This window comes from Lethenteron reissneri, chromosome 26 (genome assembly GCF_015708825.2).
Source record: "Lethenteron reissneri isolate LAM-NWPU_2019-01 chromosome 26, ASM1570882v1, whole genome shotgun sequence".
In the NCBI taxonomy this organism is placed as follows: Eukaryota; Metazoa; Chordata; class Hyperoartia; order Petromyzontiformes; family Petromyzontidae; genus Lethenteron; species Lethenteron reissneri.
Window position 1 is genome coordinate 17,793,271 of NC_083804.1, and position 21,485 is coordinate 17,814,755.

The following is a 21,485-nucleotide window of genomic DNA, read 5'->3' on the forward strand; positions in this document are numbered from 1 at the left end:
ACCCGAAGTGAAGCCTCCTTCCTGTTCTGTGGGGCAAAACCAGACTGAACACTTCCCTTTGATCTCCAATACACGTGCAATAATCTCAACAGAAACACAGCATTGCCGCGGAAGTGATACCATGCGTTGGCTCTTGAGGCGATGTTATCGCTTTTTACAGTTTTCTAAGTGGCCGTATTTCTACTTTATTATGTCTCTGTAGCTGATGCATATTTTATATACTTTGCTCTGGAGCCACAATAACCTTGCAACAAGGGCCGCTAAATATACACGTCGGCAATTAACATTTTGTTCATTTAAGTTTTATATCCTGGGAAAAGTTGTTATTTATAATTCCTTTGCGTAGCATTTGAATTGTGCCCAGATACGGCTGTTCGTGCTTTGACGGCCGGACCGTTGACATTGCCCGAGGGAAGAGTAACGTGCTTTTTGTCAAACAGGCAGGGGGAAGATAAGGCAAACAAGCGCCAATGTTATTAACTTGGTCCCGTAATTATTTTCCTTTATTATTTTTACCCCAGGCCTATACCACGCCAAGTTGCGCATGTCAGTCATGTAGCACGGAGCAGACAGCGCCAGAATGCATCGGCATGCACGGGACCCCCACTTCTAAAACAAAAACATCACCAAGGGCCATGAATATCATGGTTGGTGATCATTAAGTTTCTTATCCATGGATCACAGAGTTAACCTGCCAGTCGTACACACTGCACAATAGGAATCACAAATAAGATCATTTTGAATAACATTGGCTGTGGAGCGGTGGCGTAGGGGTTAGTGGACTGGGCTATGAACCCTGTTACCCGTGTTTCGATTTCCAGCCATGGCGAGTGATAATTATCTGAAATTGGTCCAGCCACCCCCTTTCAGCAACCCTGCACTGACCTGTGCGGTGAAGTATGGTCATACAACCTCTATGACCGAGGAAGGCTTATAGGAGCTATGGAAAAGAGACGATGGGAGTGAAAAGTCGATCAGCGCGAGGAAATCGGCAGAAAGAGAAGTACTCTGAGCTACAATGTGGCAAATGGGTGTGACCGTCTTATGTTACGAGTGTGCGACCCAATCTGTGAGTGTGTTATTTTGACCTGCAGTGTGGTGAGTGTGCAAGCCGATCTGTGAGTGTGTTATTTTGACTTGCAGTGTGGTGAGTGTGCGAGCCGATCTGTGAGTGTGTTATTTTGACCTGCAGTGTGGTGAGTGTGCGACCCAATCTGTGAGTGTGTTATTTTGACCTGCAGTGTGGTGAGTGTGCGAGCCGATCGGTCGAGTGTGTTGACCTGCAGAATTGGTGGTTGATCACAGTATGGATGAGTAGAAACGGCTAAGTTTGGTAGACCGAATCCACAACATGGGTGGGGGATTATGACTAACGCAAAAGGGATTTTACTCCTCAGGGGACACTCCCACTTAATGCCTCTGGCATCCATTCAACAATTGATAGCCACACAACACGTCAACATTGTACAACTCGTCCACGCTGCCACTTTGGCATTCAAATTGGCTCGGCATCGTGCGAGATGATGAAATACTTCTTAACAGATTTTTGTCAAGCACCAAAAGAACCTAACACGTACAGTATATTTAAAGTATTTTTGTTCCGTTGGAAAACAAAAAATCGTATTATGCCAAAGACTTTGTGTCATGCTCATGATTGCAAAAATGGGGAAAACAACTAAAATCTCAAGCCAGCATGCAAACCGAGAAGCAGTTTTACATGTTTCACAACGTCAAACAAAGAGCTAAAAGAGTATTCGATTTCTGTGTCCGGGGGCCAGCACAACCACATCATTACAAACCTTGGCGATGAATGGGCACACTCCAGCCACCCGCAATGGGCACACTCCAACCACCCGCAAGTCACTCAGGCATTTCCTTTCTACGATATCTATCTTCACGGTAGATGTTCCCCATGCTGCAGTGTGTTGTGGGTAGAGCCGGGACAATCAGTCGATGAATCTGGAAATTATAATGAACCACGGCCCACGCCATGTGGCGGCTGATGATCATGCGAAATCAGAGTCCCACCTATAACCTTCCGTTCAGCTTCACACATGGGAACATGTACGAGACTTTTTTTCCACCCCCCCCCCCCCCCACAAAACTGTCTAAAAAAACAAAAAGGTAATGTTCCATTTACTGTGCTCAGGGCTGTCAAACACAGGAATCTGATTAGTCGACTGATACTCGGCAGAGTAATGGATTACTTAAAGAATTGAGGACAGCCTGGCTCTCATTACACGTCTCGTATTATGTTTGCGACAAAAGACATGGGGCGCATCATCAGACTTGCAGGCGTGTGCTGCCATGCCGAGAACGCGTATATAATGGCTCTGCACTGCGTGGTCGATGAATTTACATGATCGGACAGATTCATGCAGTCGTGCACACGATGTTGGTGCGTTGCGCAATTCACCACCTGGCTTGTGTCTATGCCCGAAACCCACCTCGACAGCCTGCACAAAAACATTCCCGTGAATTGATCACAGCATCTATCCTGTGGATACCCGTAGGTTGGGTCGTCCTCGAGATGCCGCAGAAAACTGGGTACAAGTTGGGAATATAGTTTTCATATTAATTTAGCATTAAATATTTATAATTAACGTCCAGTTGGATTTTATACGTGATAAGTTGAGGCATGTATGGAAAATGATAACATGAAACAATGTGAGATCACGGAGGTCCGTATTCTCAATCACGGAGCGGTGGAGGTTTGGCTCTGACTCAAAACCATTCTTCACCTTGAGCCGTGTCCATGAGCTGAACTTAAGCCGAGCTGCTCACTCATGCATTTTTGAAAGAAACTGAGTGGCACAAGCCTCTGAGCTGAGCCTGAGCGTGAGAGACTGAGCCAAAACCGTGTATGGAGAAATATTAGCATACGAGGTACATCTTCGATTTATGAGATATTCCATAATTTCAAAATCGGATTTTTGCTTTTGTAGAAACGTTCGCTTTTGAGCAGTGGCATACTGATGTGCACCCTGAGAAGCCCTATCCACGAGTGGCTACAAAATATACTGTATGTGGAAAATTATTTTGTCTGGCGAACCAGGGCTTTTGTGAAAAGGAAGTGATGCAAGCCAACTCCCCTGTCCTTCACCTTTGTCCCTGGTGTCAGGTTAAACAACAGATTTTGTACAGCCAAAGTTTTGTAAAAGTGTGGCCAGTACCAATGGAAAACGAACTACAGTACTCCGTCACAGTGCAACGCCGCCGTATCAACAATCACTCTACAATAAAACAACTCTTATCGTGATACTGCGACTCTAGTCTTAACATCACCGGCATTCATACATGAGTCAGAGGACAGGTGGGTTGAGTTTCTTTGTTTCAAGAGCAAGAGGAAGCTCATCAATTCACTGCTAGATGAGAGCCTCTCCAAGCCTTGTACTTGTCATACCATTGCTGGCGAAACGGCCTCCACTAGAAGGAGTTCAAGAGACCACCTCCCCCCTACAGATTGTTTGTAAATATTCTTTCACGCTGGTCAGAGTTGGGAGTCATCACACTTTACCCCACCACGTGCAACCTACCGATCGAACTGCTGTACGCCATTTGGTCGGCTGCTGCGTGGAGAACTTGAGTCGGCGGGATTCAAGAAATGGTCGCACCTCCCAATTGCCACGGTTGGCTATGTACGGGTGCGAAAGAAGTTCAACACATGTACAAACTTGTCCCTTTGCTTCACCTTTTGTCCCGGGAGATCAAACTGGCGCCCAATCATGATTGCAAGAACAGTGCACCTGACTATAAAGCCGCAGAGTAATGGTTAGCACACAATTCTGGTGGACGTGGGGCATAAATGGCTGACCGAAGGAGAAAACTATACTTACAATAAATGTGCACGCAAGCAGACGTCTACAGAGTTTTTTGTCGTAAGCAATAATTTCAAGCATTCTCACGAACATTTCTCGAGTGCTTTTTGAGTTTCACACTTAATTCTACATGCATGCAAGAAGTGATATTAAGAAAGTACATTGTTGTGTCCCAGGAATTGACATATCGGCACCGCTGCAAATTGTGAATTGTCGTTAAAGACAGTGAAATGTTAGAAGTGTGATCATTATAAATTTTAAATCTACAAACTGTACGTGCTTTATTCACCTCAACAACAAACAACCGTTGGGGGAATATATATCTGGACTACGAGCAATCTCAGGACACAAGCTGCCCGAGGCGACTTGTGCTGCCACAAATTTGGCAAGGATTTGTGTTTGTGTGCTGTTTTTCGATGTTGACATGAGGACAAGGTTTCTTTGTTGCTCTACTTTGTCTGTTTTTGCTTTCGTCATGCAGGTGACCGCGGTCGAGACTCACCCTCGTCTCTTGAGTTCCTCCCATCTGGTTAAACAAAAATAAACTTGCAACTGGAACGTTAGTTGCCAATCGAAAGGTATCGCAGACGACCAAGTGTGTAGTTTTAGTCGTTTTTTTAATGACGAACTAAGGCTTAACTTGTCCTGCTCTTCAGTGGAAATTATTTCAATACCTTCTTCATCTGCCACTTTTTTTTTTTAACGAAGAGTAAACCGTGCGACCATTATCAAACCCTCCATGCCGCCACTGAGGCGTAGTAGCAACACCCATTCTGGCGACATCCGCTCGGTATTCGGAGTTCACGTGTGTCTCGCTAATTAAGATAATTCCTTTCAATCAGGCCAACTGTTGTTAACCTATGCGCCAATTTGTTCAGGTGCTGTTCATTAGTAGAAATGTGTCTGGCAAAGCCCTCGGATCACTTTGAACGGAGCTGCACGCCAGATCTACGTATTTTGGGGAGAAAATGACTCAGCCTTCCTGGCATCTATGCGTCAGTGTTTGTTGGGAAAAATATATATCTCCTTTCTTGTCAAAGACATCTGGCACAATGGTATTTACAAATATTAATATTCGCGTCAAGACATTTTGTCAACCTATTGCTGGATGAAGGCCTCCCCCATGGCGTGGCGGGGTTATTGGACCATGTGTCACACCGCACACTGGGCAGTGTTGGGAGCACAGACTCGAAGCTTAGGAGTACAGTACAATGGATGTTGCTAAACTGCCTTCTGCCATCCACAGTATAGTCCAACCATTTGTAATATTACTTAAGATCATCGTAAAAGCTTTAGCCTGCAATAGACTGAGTTAATAAAACACGGTAAAAATCCTGTTATCCTCTTACCTCTTACCTGCAAACCCTTATAAAAGATATCTATAAAGAACTCACAATTTTGTCTGTTATTTGCGGAATACATTAACCCCCCCCCCCTCCTCTGATCTTCGCACCTGATTTGCTCATAAGTAACGACGTCACATTTATCCTTCAATTTAAGACCGAAACTGGAGGATTTCTCCACGACTCTGGGTGTCGCCTGATGATGCTAGTTGCAATTACCAGTGAAGCATCGTACTCAAATTGTACATGTTGTGGGTTTCTTCTCCAACACACTGGTATGCTGAACTAGTAATGAATTGGTACATTTTGTTTACGTGACAAACCTTACTAATTGGCTGTGTTGTTTGGTGGCGGGTTTAACGACACATTTAATTAACTTCACACGATCTAACCTAAAAACCTCCTATGGATAAATATTGGTCACGAAAGCCTACGTGTTAAACCGGCATGCTAAGGATTCACATAACATCTGGCAGACAAATTATAAACGTTATTTATAGATATGGATATGTTTTTACATCTACAGTATGAAGCTATACGTAAGGATAACCCTCTCATTTGGTCCTCTTGCTACTGTCAAATGCATCGCAACGAGCTGTTGAACGTTCAAGGTTGAGGGGACACTGGGAGGTAGCAAACCATGACATTTCAATAAGTCACGGGTAGATGACACTTCATTTTTTCGCATGCGTATTTGAACTTTAAAAAATTTAAAGTAATTGTGATGTAAAAATATGAAGACAAAAAAAAAATATTCTAGTAAATGGGCAGCAGAAGAGAAGTATAGCTGAAGGTCCTAAGTGCATATTTCCCCCCCCCCCCCCCCCCGTTAAAATGCACTTAAATTACCTTCCTTCTCCCACACTCGACACGATTCAAATCTACAGCCGCAACGGACAAGACCAAAGCCAGAAACCATCACATTTTCAACATGCACTCGACTTCTGCACGTCACCTCATGTGCCCCAATGGTGTGGCAATACCCAGAGTATGATTGCTTGTTTTCACTTTCCACCCTTACACTTCATCTGCTCAACTCTACTTAAGCGGTTCCCCCAACCTAATGCCTAGTCGACTTTCTGAACAACAGCGATGCCCTCAAATATTTTATATATGCTATGGCAATAGAGGGTCCAATTTGGAAATCGAACTCCAGTAAACCGGTAATATTTGTGGGGGATATGTTACTGAAGAATGGTGCAAATATGAATACGTAAAGTTTGAGTAAAATAGGGTTAGGGGGCATTAACATATATTACGTCTAAACATAAAGTGCACGTATGTATTAATATCGTACAGTATCATCGTGTTATTTAACGTATCTTTACAAATGATGAACATCAATATGTTTGAAAGTGCAAATATCAATGAATAAATGAAATACAGTAAGGAATTCCAAAAAGAAATGTGCAAAGGCACTCGCGTGCAAAACGGAGCGATAGACAAAGGCAGCGCGAGAGCGAGAGGGGTGTCGCGTAGGGCTACTTTATTGCTCACTTAACACCCGCTGGTTCCCATGCCTCACGACTTGGTTGTCGGGTAGTTGCGTGGAACGGCCGCTAATGTAGAAAAATACAACCTCCGCGAATTTCAAATAGCACTGCAATACATTTGTCGTGAAAATGCAAAACCGCAATTATGAAACCCGCAAATATTAAGGGTTTACTGTGTTCAATATCCTTTACCTGCACCTGGGTGGCAACCTATTCGAAATCCAATGACTGTCCTTTAGACTACGATTGAAAAGTAACGTTTGCAATTTTGGGCACAATGGCACGTAGCTATACAAAGTGATCCATTTATAGATCACCCATTTAGATATCAAGGACTTCAAGCCTATGCATTGTTGGGTGTTGTAAACAAATCGCAGGAGCTATGTTGGGCAAATTGTATCAGGAGATTGTTCGAAAATGGATTGGTGGGAGATATGGAGTTGATTTGGATGTTGTAGGTTTCTTTGTAACGTTTCTCTCCTAGTTTTAATGCGTATCTATAAATAGATCACCCAGTTTATAGCAAATGTAACTCTCTACGTATGACATGATGCATGGAGGAAGAGTAGCTGCCAAGTAATCTGCAGATTTGACGACTTGCCCTTGGATGATCTATCACCCAATTCTAGTACCAATGCTTTCTAAATAAATGGCCATATCTCAGCGTAAACACCACTTGTGAAAGTTCATCTTCTGACTTTTAAGTCATTACTCTTGTATCACAGGCATTCGTTGGATGCATTGCACCGAGATGCCAAAGAACGCCAAAAGTGCCTCCCCCATCCTATTATTCCCATTATCTGGCGTTATTTTTCCTCGTCGGATTTTTCCAACTGTTCCCATTTCTCACAATCCACTCTCCTCGTTGCAATCTCACCCCAGTTCGTTGAGGCATTTCCATGAATGATGCTTCAAAATCATTATTTTTCTCTGGACTTTTGCTATTGTCAGGAGCTTAGGTCTTTAACCATCACCCCCCATCTGATTCATGTTGTGTTTGCCTCTGTACCCTTGATTGTGTTTGTGTTGTGTCTGTAGTGTTTGTCTGTGGTTCGTGTTGTGTTTCACCTCTACCCTTGATCGTGTTGGCTTTGCGGTGGCTCGTGCCATTTTGACGCTGATGTCATTCATTTTTCCCTTCAGCCTATCCGGCATTTTCCTCTGTGATCGGAAAATGCCGGATAGGCTGAAGGGAAAAATATACAAGACCATCGTCCGACCGGTGGCACTATGGATCCGAGTGCTGGCCAGCCACAACTGTACACGAACAAGCTCTCCACACCATGGAGATGAGGATGCTCAGATGGAGCCTCGGGCTCACTCGATGGGATCGTGTCAGGAACGAAGACGTTCGGAAGCGACTTGGTGTGGCCCCCATTGCGGACAAGATGCTTGAGGCAAGGCTTCGGTGGTACGGCCATGTGATGCGAAGTGAGGAGTCATCAGTGGCCAAGACTGCCGTGCGTATTGAGCCAGAGGGCCGCCGTCCACGCGGACGTCCGAAGAAGCGATGGATGGACCGAATAAAGGAAGACATGAAGACGGTCAACGCATCCCCTGAAGATGCCCTGGACCGAGCCAAATGGAGAAGACAATGCCGAAAAGCGGACCCTGCGCCACAGCGGGAACAACGCTAGGAGGAAGGAAGAAGTCATTCGCAAAGTTCCATGTTTTGAGATGCAATTTACATGAATGACGATTGCATAATATTATCATTACTTGATATATTTTATTTGGTCTTCCTGTGATTCTTTTCCTTCATCTTTTCAATAGTTTGGTGTCAAGGAGCCTCGACTTAATACATTTTTTCATATTGATCATTATCTCCATCTGTTTTTCTCCTGTGGTATTGGATGAGGTCCGTGCAATGAAATAGTGTTTCCAAGCATACTTTGTTATATTTTTATTGGCAAAAAATATCAAATGTTTTCATTTCTTTCACATTGAAAATTAACAAAGTTAATTATGTGATGGGAAAAGGAAAATTAAAACAATAGCAGGTTTGGCCTTAAAAGTTGTGTGGCTTACAGAAGTTTGGCAGAGCGGTTACTGTCCTTAATTAATCGTGCTTTCATCTCGATGGTTTGTTTACATTCCCTTAAAACTCGACTTTAGCTAATTAAAATTTACCTTTCTTCTATACAAGGCCCTATAATAAAGGTCTGTTCTCCTTAAAATTACGTAAAAACAAACATGAGCAGACAAACCAAACTTTTGTGACCTGCATACTCATCCTTGATACTCATCTTGCATTCACAATAAAGTGGAGAATGAGCCACTCAATAAACTTCGCCATTACAAGAGTCAACAAAACTGCCAACACAGAGTGCACCAGACCCAGGGAACAGAGGCTCAAAGGCATTACGAGTCACGAAAGCCACGGCAGGAAAGAGAAAGGCCTGTCGGTAGACAGCATAAATCGTCGACCAACTAAGCAGTAAAAAGGACAATGTAATTATATCCAATCTGAGAAGAGACATGCGCCTCTCACTTGTGTTCGTGACGCGCTGCACAAGATGCTGCACAAGATTCGTAGATAGGTAAAACATTTTTTTTACAAAAAACTACGCAGTTGCTACGAGCGCAATATTTGTGCAGCCCTTTTTCAATCCACTGCTGGATGAAGAGGTTCTCATATGCTGTGTCAGTCATGTGGCTCGTTTGACCATACTTCACCAGGTTGGTGAGTGCGGATTGGTGAGGAGGAGCATTCACATCCGGTTCAGATGTCACTCAACACTAAAGTCAGCTGTGGCTGGGAAACAAACTGACGGGGCAGTAAGTTAGTAGCCCTCACCACTGTGAACAACTAAACTTAAGTTGCTTACATTAAATTTAGATTTAAAGATTTCGTGACTGCAGGGATTCATATTCTTGGTTCGTTCGGTAAATAATATTATTCGGTAAAGTCACGTGGAAGGGAAATAATATTATTATTTCCCTTCCACGTGACTTTACCGAACGAACCGAGAATATGAATCCCTTACATTAGTTAACATTTTGCATTGTTATACAATTGGACCATTAAGATGTCAGAAGCACAACACATTCTACAAAACCATTGCAAATGCCGACGGCAGCAGCAGCAATGATACTTTACATTGGTGGTTGGTATTTGTTTTACTATTTCTTGTATAGATACCAACACATCACGACCTCAAGTCTCTGGGCGGCAGCAGCAGATGACCGATGTTGTTATCGACGACGTAGGTATTTCAGATCAGTCTCGTGATGTGCAAAGTGGCATTGTCGATTGTATTTATTTGCCCACTCGTCACAACATTATCATACAGACTGGAAACGACTGGACCACGATGCTTTCCGTCCGAAGATCCAGGCATCATCGGTGTGCCTAAATCCTGCATTAACGGTCGATTAATTTGCAGCTCAATTAGAAAACTCGTGCCCATCCAAAACAAATATAAAGAGAACGGGGAAATAAAGTTTTACATAATGTTGATATACATTCCTGCCCAAAAACTGCAAAGTGCTCAGTGTAGTTTCAATGCCTGCAGCATGTGTGTTGTATCATAAAGGGTCATCTCATCATGGAAATGGATCACCACTTTCACTCGTTCCCCAGCGTAACTTTAACTTTTCTGAATGTTTCTCAACATCGCAGCGTCAACTTTCGTCCGTCTGCACCCTCCAAAATGGATTCGATCAAGTTGCGTAGCAGAGAAATATTTTTTCCACGTTGGAAACAAAACCATTCACTGCCACTTACATCAATCCACGTAACAATTATTTGCTTTATCCAGACGTTATCTGATGTGCACCTAAATAAGATCACGAGAGACAAAGGCAGCAAGAATGTGGACTCCACTTGTTCTGTCTGTATGGGGTGCAGTGTTTCCCCCTCGGATGTGTGGGTTTTCTCCAGGTGCTGCGGTTTCCTCCCAAAAATATTCACTCATTTATTGGTTGAAAACATCTCAATATGTAGGCGACTACAGAGCTTGACTGATTCTTGGCACCGGCTTACCGCCTGGCTGCTGCCTTTCCCCTTGTCTGCGATTCTTCACGCCTCCAAGTTGTTCGGTCTCTTTCAGAGCCGGCGAATACCGTGCGGTGTATTAAAAGTGGACATTTGATTTGTTTTGGCAGCTATCACGTTGTGCAAGACAATTACCGCACGAACAAAATCGAACTCAGGTCGCCGGGTTCGTAGCGCGGTGTGCTAACCGCTACACCATCGCTCCTTCCAAGCAACTCATGGACAAAGATCCCCACTTATAGACTTAACACAGTGTTGGGGCAAGTGCTATTCACAAGCATCTATGAATGCCAGGCACGTCACATGAGGGGGTGGGTGGCCAGCACCACGCCCGGCTGCCTTTATCTCCCCAGGGGGCGATGTTTACACATCGCACCGGGAACTCATCTGAGACCGAGTCGACCGAGGGGAGGCCCAGGACCGATTCAGACAATCGTCACTGGTGTTAGGTATGAACGGGAAGAGAACTCCGGTCGCCGGGTTCGTAGCGCAGCATGCTAACCGTTGCACTACCGCTCCCACACTCGCGGACAAACACACAAACCTGCTTTGGATCATTATCATCTTCATCGGTAAGTACAGTTTTTATTCAGTATTTAAATGACTGTTTGTCTCGGAATGTTTTTGCATAGGCTTTTTACATGTATATTTCAATGATCGTGTTTTTAGTTAATTTGGAGTACAGTACAGAACTTATTTAAATTGTGATGTGTCTATTTTTGGTTGCAGTGTACCTAACCCCCTTAATTAGGTACAGTTTAAGTATTGAATATCGCGGTTTAGAATTTTGCGGAACTTTTAAAGAACGTAACCCCCGCGATATTCAAGGGTCTCCTGTGTTTACATTCAATTCCATAATGGGGCTTTCGCAGCACATGTCACATCCACATTCCTACGGCAAGTGTGAGTCTATCCCACTGGAAAAATCACTGTTAACTTCCCCAGAAAATGGTAAAATTGTATCGACCCCCCGAGGAATGATGAGTTGAGAGTCAACCGCCACTCAGGATTTTAACTCGCAAACTTCCAATTGCGAGCATGGTGCTCTGCCAGTTAATCATTGAACAGTCGGTGTTTTTAAATCCTTTATATTAAGTTCGCTTGCTTGCTTACGACCGTGCAAATCTTTCGGTCGTTTTTTAACCCACTTCCCGTGATCCAATCGAGCTGACATTTTCCACACAGACTCGTTGTGCGTGACAACTAATGTTCGTGAAAATTTTTTTTCCCAAATTTTACACTTTTTAGGACAAAAATATTATATTTAATTACCAATTGCTTAATGGTGCAATGCAATTATCTGACCCACAGGTGGCAGCCATCTCAAGCCAGAGGACGAGAGGACTCTAGCCGCCACGTATATAAAGGATTTATAGTGAAAAACTTTGTTTTTACGGGTTATATTTTTTTACAAACATAACCGAAGAAGTTTGATTTAAACGTGGTCTACGGATGTGCACGTCATAATGTACACTTTGTTGGCCGTTTGCTTTATACACGGGAGGTCAAAAAACGTATCCCCACGAATGTGAATGCACAGATATTCCAAGCGATGTCTTAAGATGGGCACTCGCCACCAACCCTCTGCTTACAATTAGCGTTTAATCCAGGTTCTCTGCTTGGCATTCGCAGACTCCAGGATTCAGTTTTCTACTCATGCATAGAGTCTCAGCAACATGCTGAACCAGAATATCGTTTGATCACCACGTGCAAACTATAGTCAGGTTCTACAATTTTAATATCAGGGCTCTCCAACACATTTGACACGATTGAGTTGTGACATATCCAACAACACACTGGTGTGTAGCATAGTATTGAAAAGTCCAGATTATTGCAATTCACCACTCTACGGGAAGTCTGGCAAAAACATCAGCAAGCTGCAGCATGTAGAAAATCCTTTGGCAAGTGTCGTGATTGGTACTACAAGATTTAATCATGTCCGTCGCCGAGCTGCATTGGCGTCCGGTTGCTGAACGAATACATTACAAGAAGTTCAGCATACGTACATACCGCAGTATTAACGGCACCAAACCACACAGGATATTTACAGCTCTCTGTAAACTTCAATAATTCCTAAAGGACGGCCAGTTGGCCAGAATGTTAAGCTCTTCTTTTCCTATGACAATAAAAAGTAACTTAAATTACCTGTTTTCCATGTACAAATACAAACAAATGGCGCTGGTCTAAAGTTTGTATATAGTTCTGCGCACTGGGTGCATAATTCACATGCCTCGGACCTTAAAAGAAATCTTTTTCGTGCCCATTAGCACAACTCACTTTTACTGGTTATCGTCACGCAGCATTCTGTCGTCTCTCAAATATTCCAATTCGTACCTTTGGTGGAAAGACTTTCTCAGGCTGGACTCGCAATCAGGACCCCCACGACTTGCAGAGCCAGAGGCCGACAAAGAGTTCAGACGTCACCACGAGCAATGTGCTGCCGAAAAAAACGCACACACAAGGAGCAGACGCAAACAATCAACGCGACGCCAAGATAAGGCACGAGAACGTATATACGTGTCGTAATAAACTGCAGCCAACATTGGCATGTTCGGTGAGATGTCTCTTGTTTTGGTTATGACAATGGGGAGCCAGAAAAACAAGCACAGAATTAATGCCTAATCTTAGGCCTGCTCTGTGGCGGCGTTGTTTTTTTGCAGCAAGGCAAAAGCTGCACAGAATCACTGTCTCTGCGAGTTATGTGTTTATAAGCCAGGGCACTATTATGATTCTGTGTTTAATCATGCTAATGTATTACAACACGTTTCTAATTATTATTTTTTCAAATACGATGGTAGCTTATTCTTTGGGTCTCTCGGTAAAGTCCCGTAGATAGGTTCAAATTAATACAAATAAAATAAACAATAAATTTGGACCTATCCACGTGACTTTACCGAAAGACCAAAAGAATATGAAGTCCTGCAGTCACAAAAGCTTTTAAGCCACGATAGTAGCTTGCTATAATTCCTGGGATGGAGAAGGTATTTCTGTATTAAGGGATTGTTTTTCTTCCTGATTTTACTGACAAATGCCAGTAAATGTCTTCAAATATACACATTGACAAAATTGGAGCGGCAATGATACACCAGTCAGAATTTAAACAGATGGACATGACACAGAAATATCAAACACACGTAATAAATCAAATGATTTGCATATACATGCTTTTTACACATTTCCAAAAGTAAACATCAGAACAGTTGTAACGAATTATGGCCATCTATCTCATCAGGTAAACGCAATCTAACCATAGGTCTTATGATTTCGATTTAAAGCTTTCGTGACTGCAGGGATTCATCTTCTTGGTTCTTTCGGTAAAGTCACGTAGAAGCGAAATAATAAAATAATAAAAATAAAACATAATAAAATTATTCTCACGACGTTTCGGCCACAACGCAAGCAGCCGTCCTCAGCTGTCTTTCCGACAGACCTGGTCTTCACCTGAGGACGGCTGCTTGCGTTGTGGCCGAAACGTCGTGAGAATTATTTTATTATGTTTTATTTTTATTATTTTATTATTTCTCTTCTACGTGACTTTACCGAAAGAACCAAGAAGAGGTCTTATGATATTACAACCAGTCGTAATTCAGAGGTAAGTGTGTGGGGGGGGGGGGCAGGCAGTGTTGATGCTTAGTAAAACCCGGCGGCAGCGTCCATGGGAGAAACCCCACCACACGCAAAGGGATATGAACAGGATGACTCAGGAGAGGGCAAAAAGAAGAAGCAAAGAGCGGAGCAGCTCAGCCCGTTCCCTGTTGCCACAGCGCAATACAGCAGATGGAAAAGTAGCTCAAGTGTGCTCTATAACGAAAGCACTTACACCAAGGCTTCCAATTCGGCATCAGAAAAAATCTCCACAACAAATCGATGGCACTGGGAAACACTCGCACAATCCCCATGGCGTCCTCATGCCAAATTCACAAACTAAAATAAGATTGCGGCATTACTTAGCCCTCCTATACTTTGCACTACTAGACATCTGTGAAAAGGGGCTTCATAGCTCATCGGAATCTTCCAGCCTAATTAAAGATTCTGATTCTGATTCTGAAATGTTGACCATGCCACTAAGCTACAGGGAATGTTGGTCTTATCTCTCCAATGTACGATCATCTGAAAGGGGCGCCATCGTGGTGAGATATTTACTACCTCGCCTGGTATACAGGAGGTCATGGACTCCATGACGCCTGCATATTTGGAATCTACATGTTCTCCCTGTGGTCGCGTGGATTTGTCTCAGAGTCCTTCGGCTTTTCCCTCCACGTAGAGAAACGTGCGTTTAGAGTGTTGTTGTATAGACAACACTTGGGGCCAACGCTACCGACAGATATGTTTTGCCAACTGCCTTACGCGATGCAAGTGTCACGCTTATTTGGATTAGTCTCCCTGCCACATCCCCGACCACATCACAGCTGATATAATTTTAGACATCCAACCGGTTATGTATGTTATATATACAGTACTCTCGATTATCCGTACTAAAGCTGGGGAGGACGGCCACGGATCATTCAAATTCCCAGATAATCCAAAAGTATCCATACCGCGGACCTCTTTGCCAAAAAACACTCATATAGGTATAAATTATGTTTAAGTTAAGAAAATTGAGTTTGTTAATAAACGAAATAAACATTTGTAGTAAAGAATCAATCGATTGACGCGGGTGCTCGGTGATAACACTTTCCTGCTCTCGCGCAGAAAAGTCCGCCCACTCAGTGGATAGCAGAGCTGTCAACACACTGTTGTAAAGATATGCAACTACTGTACTGCAGAGGTGATCACGTGGATTTCAGATTAACTGGAGCATATATATGTTCGGGTAAGGCACGTGACTTGCAATAAACAATTCCAAGGATAACAATGTATATCTGTTTTTAGATTATTAATTGGGGCTTAAGGGAAAATCCATGAGTTGTTAATATATGTCAAAATCTGAGGCGCGCGGTTAAGCCACAAATCGGATAAACCACACACAGATAATTAAGTCTACTGTATATACAATTATATATGTATGTATGCCTACCTTTAAGTGGATTTTTAGCAGCCGCAAGGCACTCCAACTTTTTACAATTAACTCACTTGCATGCCTCTCACTTCAAAATAAAAATTGAATACGAAAAAAAAGTGAATATTTATTCGGACTTACTTGTGCTAATCAAACCGAGTTCCATTCGGCACAAATTAAATATCAAATCTAAAGAATGCACATGTTTATTCTGTATACGTGAGATCATTGACAATAAATTGCTCCGTCTTGATCAGGTACCTGGACAAGCTATTCCGTTTAATATTTTACATCAGAGGGGTGAGAGTTCAATATCTGTTTGGGACAGACTTAATGAAAAATATATAACTTATGATAACATTATTATTAATCGAGCAGCCATTAATTAGCAAGGTAATGTATCATTCACAGCAGGCTTTTCCAATCCACTTATGGAGGAAGGCCTGATCCCCCCACTGGCATGGCACCGTCTCTCCTGCTCTTATAATGCTGCAATACGTCTCATGTCTTCGTGTTTGGGGCAAGGGCCCAAGCAGCGAGTTTCCAAACCCTTTGTTTTTTCATGAGCCACCAAGAGCCTTTTGTTGAATATATAGTACATACACTCACACCTAACTATAACCATAATCGTATTACTTTGTTTTTGATATTGCACCCAATACCATGGAGCATCTTATAAGACTTTACATCAGATATAATCTTAAACATTTGAAAAAGGACCCTTAGTGGCAGCTGTCCCGTTGGCAGGTAACAACACCTGGCCTGGAAACGGACATTAGTCTGCCAGTAGCGGACAATGATTGCTGTGTGTAATCCCAATAAAGAAGCATTAAGTTTATAGGTTAAAATGAGGTCATTCAATATACTGTGTAATGTTAATTGAAACATGTGTTTTCATTGAAGTTCAACATACACACTCACATCTTTGTAAGCTCATGATACAACTACTACCGGTAGAGCCGTTGCACATTGGCTTGTGCACCGAGTTAGGAACCCGGCGACTTGCATTTTATTGCTAGCTACAACGGAGGCATCTTCGGAACCGAGTGGAGGGAGGCGAAGAGGGAAGGGTCAGGCCAAGAGAGCAGTGGGCAGTGCCAAGGAGGAGAGGGGGAAGGGCCCAACAAGGGAAAACGGCTGACAAGGTACAGGGGTGAAGCCAAAGGGGAAAAGACACCCTATTCATAGGATGGGCTGTCCTCGAGTAAGTCATATTATTAAATTACTACTCCATGTATTCTGATGGAATGGAAAATGTCCCATAACCAATGCGGGGCACTTTGAGTATGCATATATCAACGGTTACTCTCTGGTACAATGTACACAGCAGGGAAGCTCTCTTCACTGGACAATGGGATCCCCATTTTTCCCGTGACTCATGTCCTGTGTTGCACGTTTAGATGTGCTGTGTGCTGCACTATAGATGCTTTGCGTCAAATGTCAATCATTTCTAAGCGTACAGAGCACATGGCGCGTCACACAATAAATACACTTAACTACTACTGTACGCAATTACCGTGATGCTGTGAAGCAATGAGCAATGTTCGAAATTCTTCACACCCTAGCTATCTCTGATTGTCTTTGGGAAGTTGCATCAGAAGGTTAAGTTCTATCGTCAAGCTCAAATCGTGTCCGTCTTATCTCATTTACATGAAAATTACAGATTGACATGCTACTCTCTAGCAACACAATGGCCGAGGTATACCTGGCTCTCCGATCTTACATTTACTTGCAAATTCCATCTCTAGCCCCGTGCACTTACCCTTGAGTTGCACCCATCTCAAACCAATTATATAACCTCTTGCTGCAGCAGCTCTCCTGCTACATTTATCCTGTCTCAGCAGTTCGCCTGCTGTATTTTTTCACCTGAAGACGATTGCTTGTGTCGAGATCGAAACGTCGTGATTTTGTATTATTATTCGATCTACGTGACTTTACCGAAAGACCCAAAGAGTACGTCTTATCTCCGTTTAGCATTTGTAGGCTTCTAAAGCATTGTCTACGGGAAAATTCAAAGCTAAGAGTGCTCTACTGTGGACTGCATCTGCTTTTAAGCGGCGCAGTGCACATTCCTCCTTCACAGCATGGGCTGCAGAACGTCTGTCTTGTGGAACAACTTCCTCGTGCATCATCATTGCCAACACCTGTTGTACGGTCAGTGCTTCGCTTATACAAGCTGCTGTCTGAATGTACCAATCGCAACGTACGTAGAGATTACTGTTTTGACAGAGGCAATGGTTTTGACTTTAAAGAGCATTTATAAGAGCTCAAAAATGTGGGATACAAGTTGTGAAATGACAATTTCACTGTGTCACACAATACGTTATATGTTTCACCACTTGAGGGGCACGGAATCTTACACATCTAAGTGTCTCCATGCTGTAAATTCATTGGCGCAAAATACATTTCCACTTTTTATTATAGGTTTACAAGTTTCCCACAATTATTCTACCTAGAAATAATATGCTTGTTCGTCTGTTTTTCTGCACCTGGACATACAGGAAATTAAAACAAGTTTGGATGGGTTCTGTCCTGTCCCTTCCAACAAAAGAAAACCTGTGCGTGTTGCACCGTGTGGCCACTGCATCAAACCAAAAAGAAATACGTTTTAACACATTTAGTACCTCTTATTTCCGACCAACAGAAAGAACTGTCCATTCAGCTCAATCGCAGTCGCAGGGAGTAGCACGTGCAGGCTCAGTGTGTTTCCATAAGTTTTGTTTGACACTAAACTATGTTTATTTTACCAGGTAAGGCCCACTGAGCTATATAGCTAATTTTCAGAAGCGACCTGGCCACAAATGACAGCTCAACCATGTGGTAATTTATTGCAGCCAAATACTCTTAAACGCATGTATCGAAATGTGCAGGGAAAAACTGGAGGACCCGGACAAAAATCCACACCACCACAGGGAGAGAGACATGCAAACTCCAAATATACAGGCATCAGGGTCGGGATCGAACCCAAAACTTCCTGAATATCAGGCGAGGTATTTAACATCTCGTCGCCATGGCGAGATGTTTCATCCTACTGTACGAGTCTTGTTCGTGTGTGTCTCTCTAAGGCTCTTTTCCAGTGTTCACTGCAAACAATTGGGTAGATTGTTTTATTCTTTCTAGATTTGAAGTTTTCGTGACTGCAAGGGTCCATACTCTTTGGGTTTTTTCGGTAAAGTCACGTAGGTAAAAAAGAAATTGAAATAAAATAAAATAAAGAAAATATAAATACATTTTTATTTTCTACGTGACTTTACCGAAAATATACTTTTATCGGTAAAATGTTTTTTAATTGACATTCAATCGTGAATAATTGTAATTTCTGTTCGGCATATATAAAAAATTAAATTTTCCGCATGAAATAATCAGTCTCTGTACATATTCACCATCCTTTTAAAGCATACGTTTCTGAAGTTCCTGCTAGTTTTATTCAGTCTGCTATCAGAATCACGAGTCGAAGAGTCTATTTAGAACTATTGCAAAGCAGAGAAACCCCCTCTGCATTAGAGAACGGCCCACGAAAGTGGATATCACAGAGACCTCAGAGATCCCTTCAAGTGACCGCTGGTCCACACAGTAGTGGCATCACTTTACCCTCTTGCCTTGCCAGATGAGAGTAACGTTTGCTGCATGACATTCAAAAAGCAATACTTTTAATGATCGGAGCTTGAATTTAGCCACATTAAATACAGAACCAAATTTAATGTCAAGATTTGTTTTACGCAGTCATTGGTGAGCAGGCTGCAATCACCACACTTGAGAAACCGGTTAGAATCAGCAGCGACTGTCTGAATTCAAACCCAGGGCCTCTCAGTGTTGTCAGCCCATCACTCGAATCTTCGAGTCACCCAGCCACGTCGGTGATTCTGAGCAAGAGGATCCAGTGTATAAATACAAAAGGCAGTGGCCAATATCTCTCTAAAGGACAACCACACTTGACAAATCCACAAAGCGGCACTCTCCTTATTGACCCTACTACAAAATGAATTGGCACAATCAAAACTTTTGACTGGGATTTGAACTTGCAACCTGATTTGAGTTAAGTGCTCCAGCTACAGTGTCACCCAACCGGACAGCAAATGAACTTAAGATTCCATGTTTCTTTTTGCTTCCACAATATTGCTATAACTGGTAAAAAAGAAAAACACTGCTAGTTTGTAAAAAAAATGCACACTGGATTTATAAAACACAGGATGTTATGATAAACAAAGGATGTTATTATGCTGGGCCGCCATTGACAAAGCTCCTGAGCTCAATGGGCTCTAACCCGAGATAAACTGACTCGCTGATGACATCCCTCCTCGCTTCGGTTGACACGAATACAAAACATGTAAAATCATATGTGATATCCTCTGTCCCACTGACCACTATATGCATATCAAGACTAAACATATACACCACTATTAATTTTAATTGTTAATAGTTCAACGAACCTGGTGGTCCTGAGCTTGATTTCTGGCCAGCGCTAACATGAGTGGTGAGTAGTAACTGGGCCAGTCCTGGGGCTACTGCTTCACCAACCTGCACTGATCCAGTGTGGCAAAGTCATATTTGAAGGGAGGGGGGCTTCATCGCTCCCTGCCTAGTATCCGAGATGGTTATTGGTATACCTTAATATTTGTATCTAAAATCGTATTTTTTTTCTCTCCATTTTCGAAAACGCAGGTCTGTTTTCATATTTTTTGTTCACGTATCTCTGAAAAACTATTCCGTTTTGCCCCTTCAAGCTATGAACACCAATTTAAATAGCACAATGAGGCGTTCTGTCATTGAGAGACATTGAGCTCGCATAAGAGACTTTCATCGCTGTAATGGCACAACACTGTCCAGCATAATTTGCTCCTTACTTCTGTGCCTCGAGGTTGTATTGCAATAACTATTTTTGAAACATATATAGTTTGATTTATTTTCTTACCAAGTCCCTGGAATTGACTTTGTGGCAGTGTTTTAGGGCGAAGTGCAGCTTGTGAAGGAAATTCCAATACTTCGAAGGCTCGTCGGTGGCTTTGGGCCAGATGTGGTGGGAGTGTAACTTGACTTGCATTTTGGAAGCTAATTTAGGAATCAGACGTCACATAGTTTTAACACGAGCCAAAGCATGTACTTGCTTTTGGTTCGCTTTTACAGTCTGGTTGCTTGTTGTGTTAAACTTTGCTGTTGCGTTTAAAAAAAGTATCCAATGGTGCTGGAAGTGTTTGTTTTAAACGATACTGACAAGCAAGCACCTAACATGCACCGGCAAGAAAGCATGTTTAAACCATCAACATGTTTTAATGGTTAGAAATACAACAATGAGTAACATCATTGTTTTTCTTATAAAGCTGTTCGGTACTCAATGTATAACTATATTTCAATCTTAACACAACCCTAAGCAACCACAACAATGTTTAGGCATAACAAGGGCTAACCTGAAATGCCCCAAATAGATTTTTCCTAGAATTTTTTTATGTTATTTTGTGTACAGACATTCATTTTGTTTCATGAAATGTGGGATCATCATTTTTTCCAGTCACATCCTTTTGTGTACACTTTTACCCACATAAAAAATACGTTGTATACAGAAACAGTCAAACATATTAATGGGCATCATTCAAACATTCGAAAAGCGCATCCTTTTGTTACACATGATCATAATAAACATTTAGTCCATGAAGGACATCCATGACAGGATCAAACTCGCCAGATAAAGGCTGCATATGCAAGGCCTGTACTTGTTTCAGGCTCGCATGATATCTGGCCTTGTCACAGAAAATTATATCTACTTTGTTGGTTTGGAGCAAGTTATTCTCTTCAACCGCTTATACGTCTCTATATAAATACTCTGAGAAGATGGTTATG

The 21,485-nt window shown here is 42.5% G+C and overlaps 1 protein-coding gene across 4 annotated transcripts in view; it reads right to left on the reverse strand.

Moving 5' to 3' along the window:
- The window catches only part of LOC133347753 (myocardin-like), a 140,644-nt gene that overhangs the window by 94,605 nt on the left and 24,554 nt on the right, over positions 1-21,485 (reverse strand). For all 4 annotated transcript variants that reach the window (XM_061560325.1, XM_061560324.1, XM_061560320.1 and 1 more), the window contains one exon: positions 12,986-13,088. The gene's annotated coding sequence lies outside the window, so the exon portion shown is untranslated. The remainder of the gene's footprint in view (positions 1-12,985; positions 13,089-21,485) is intronic.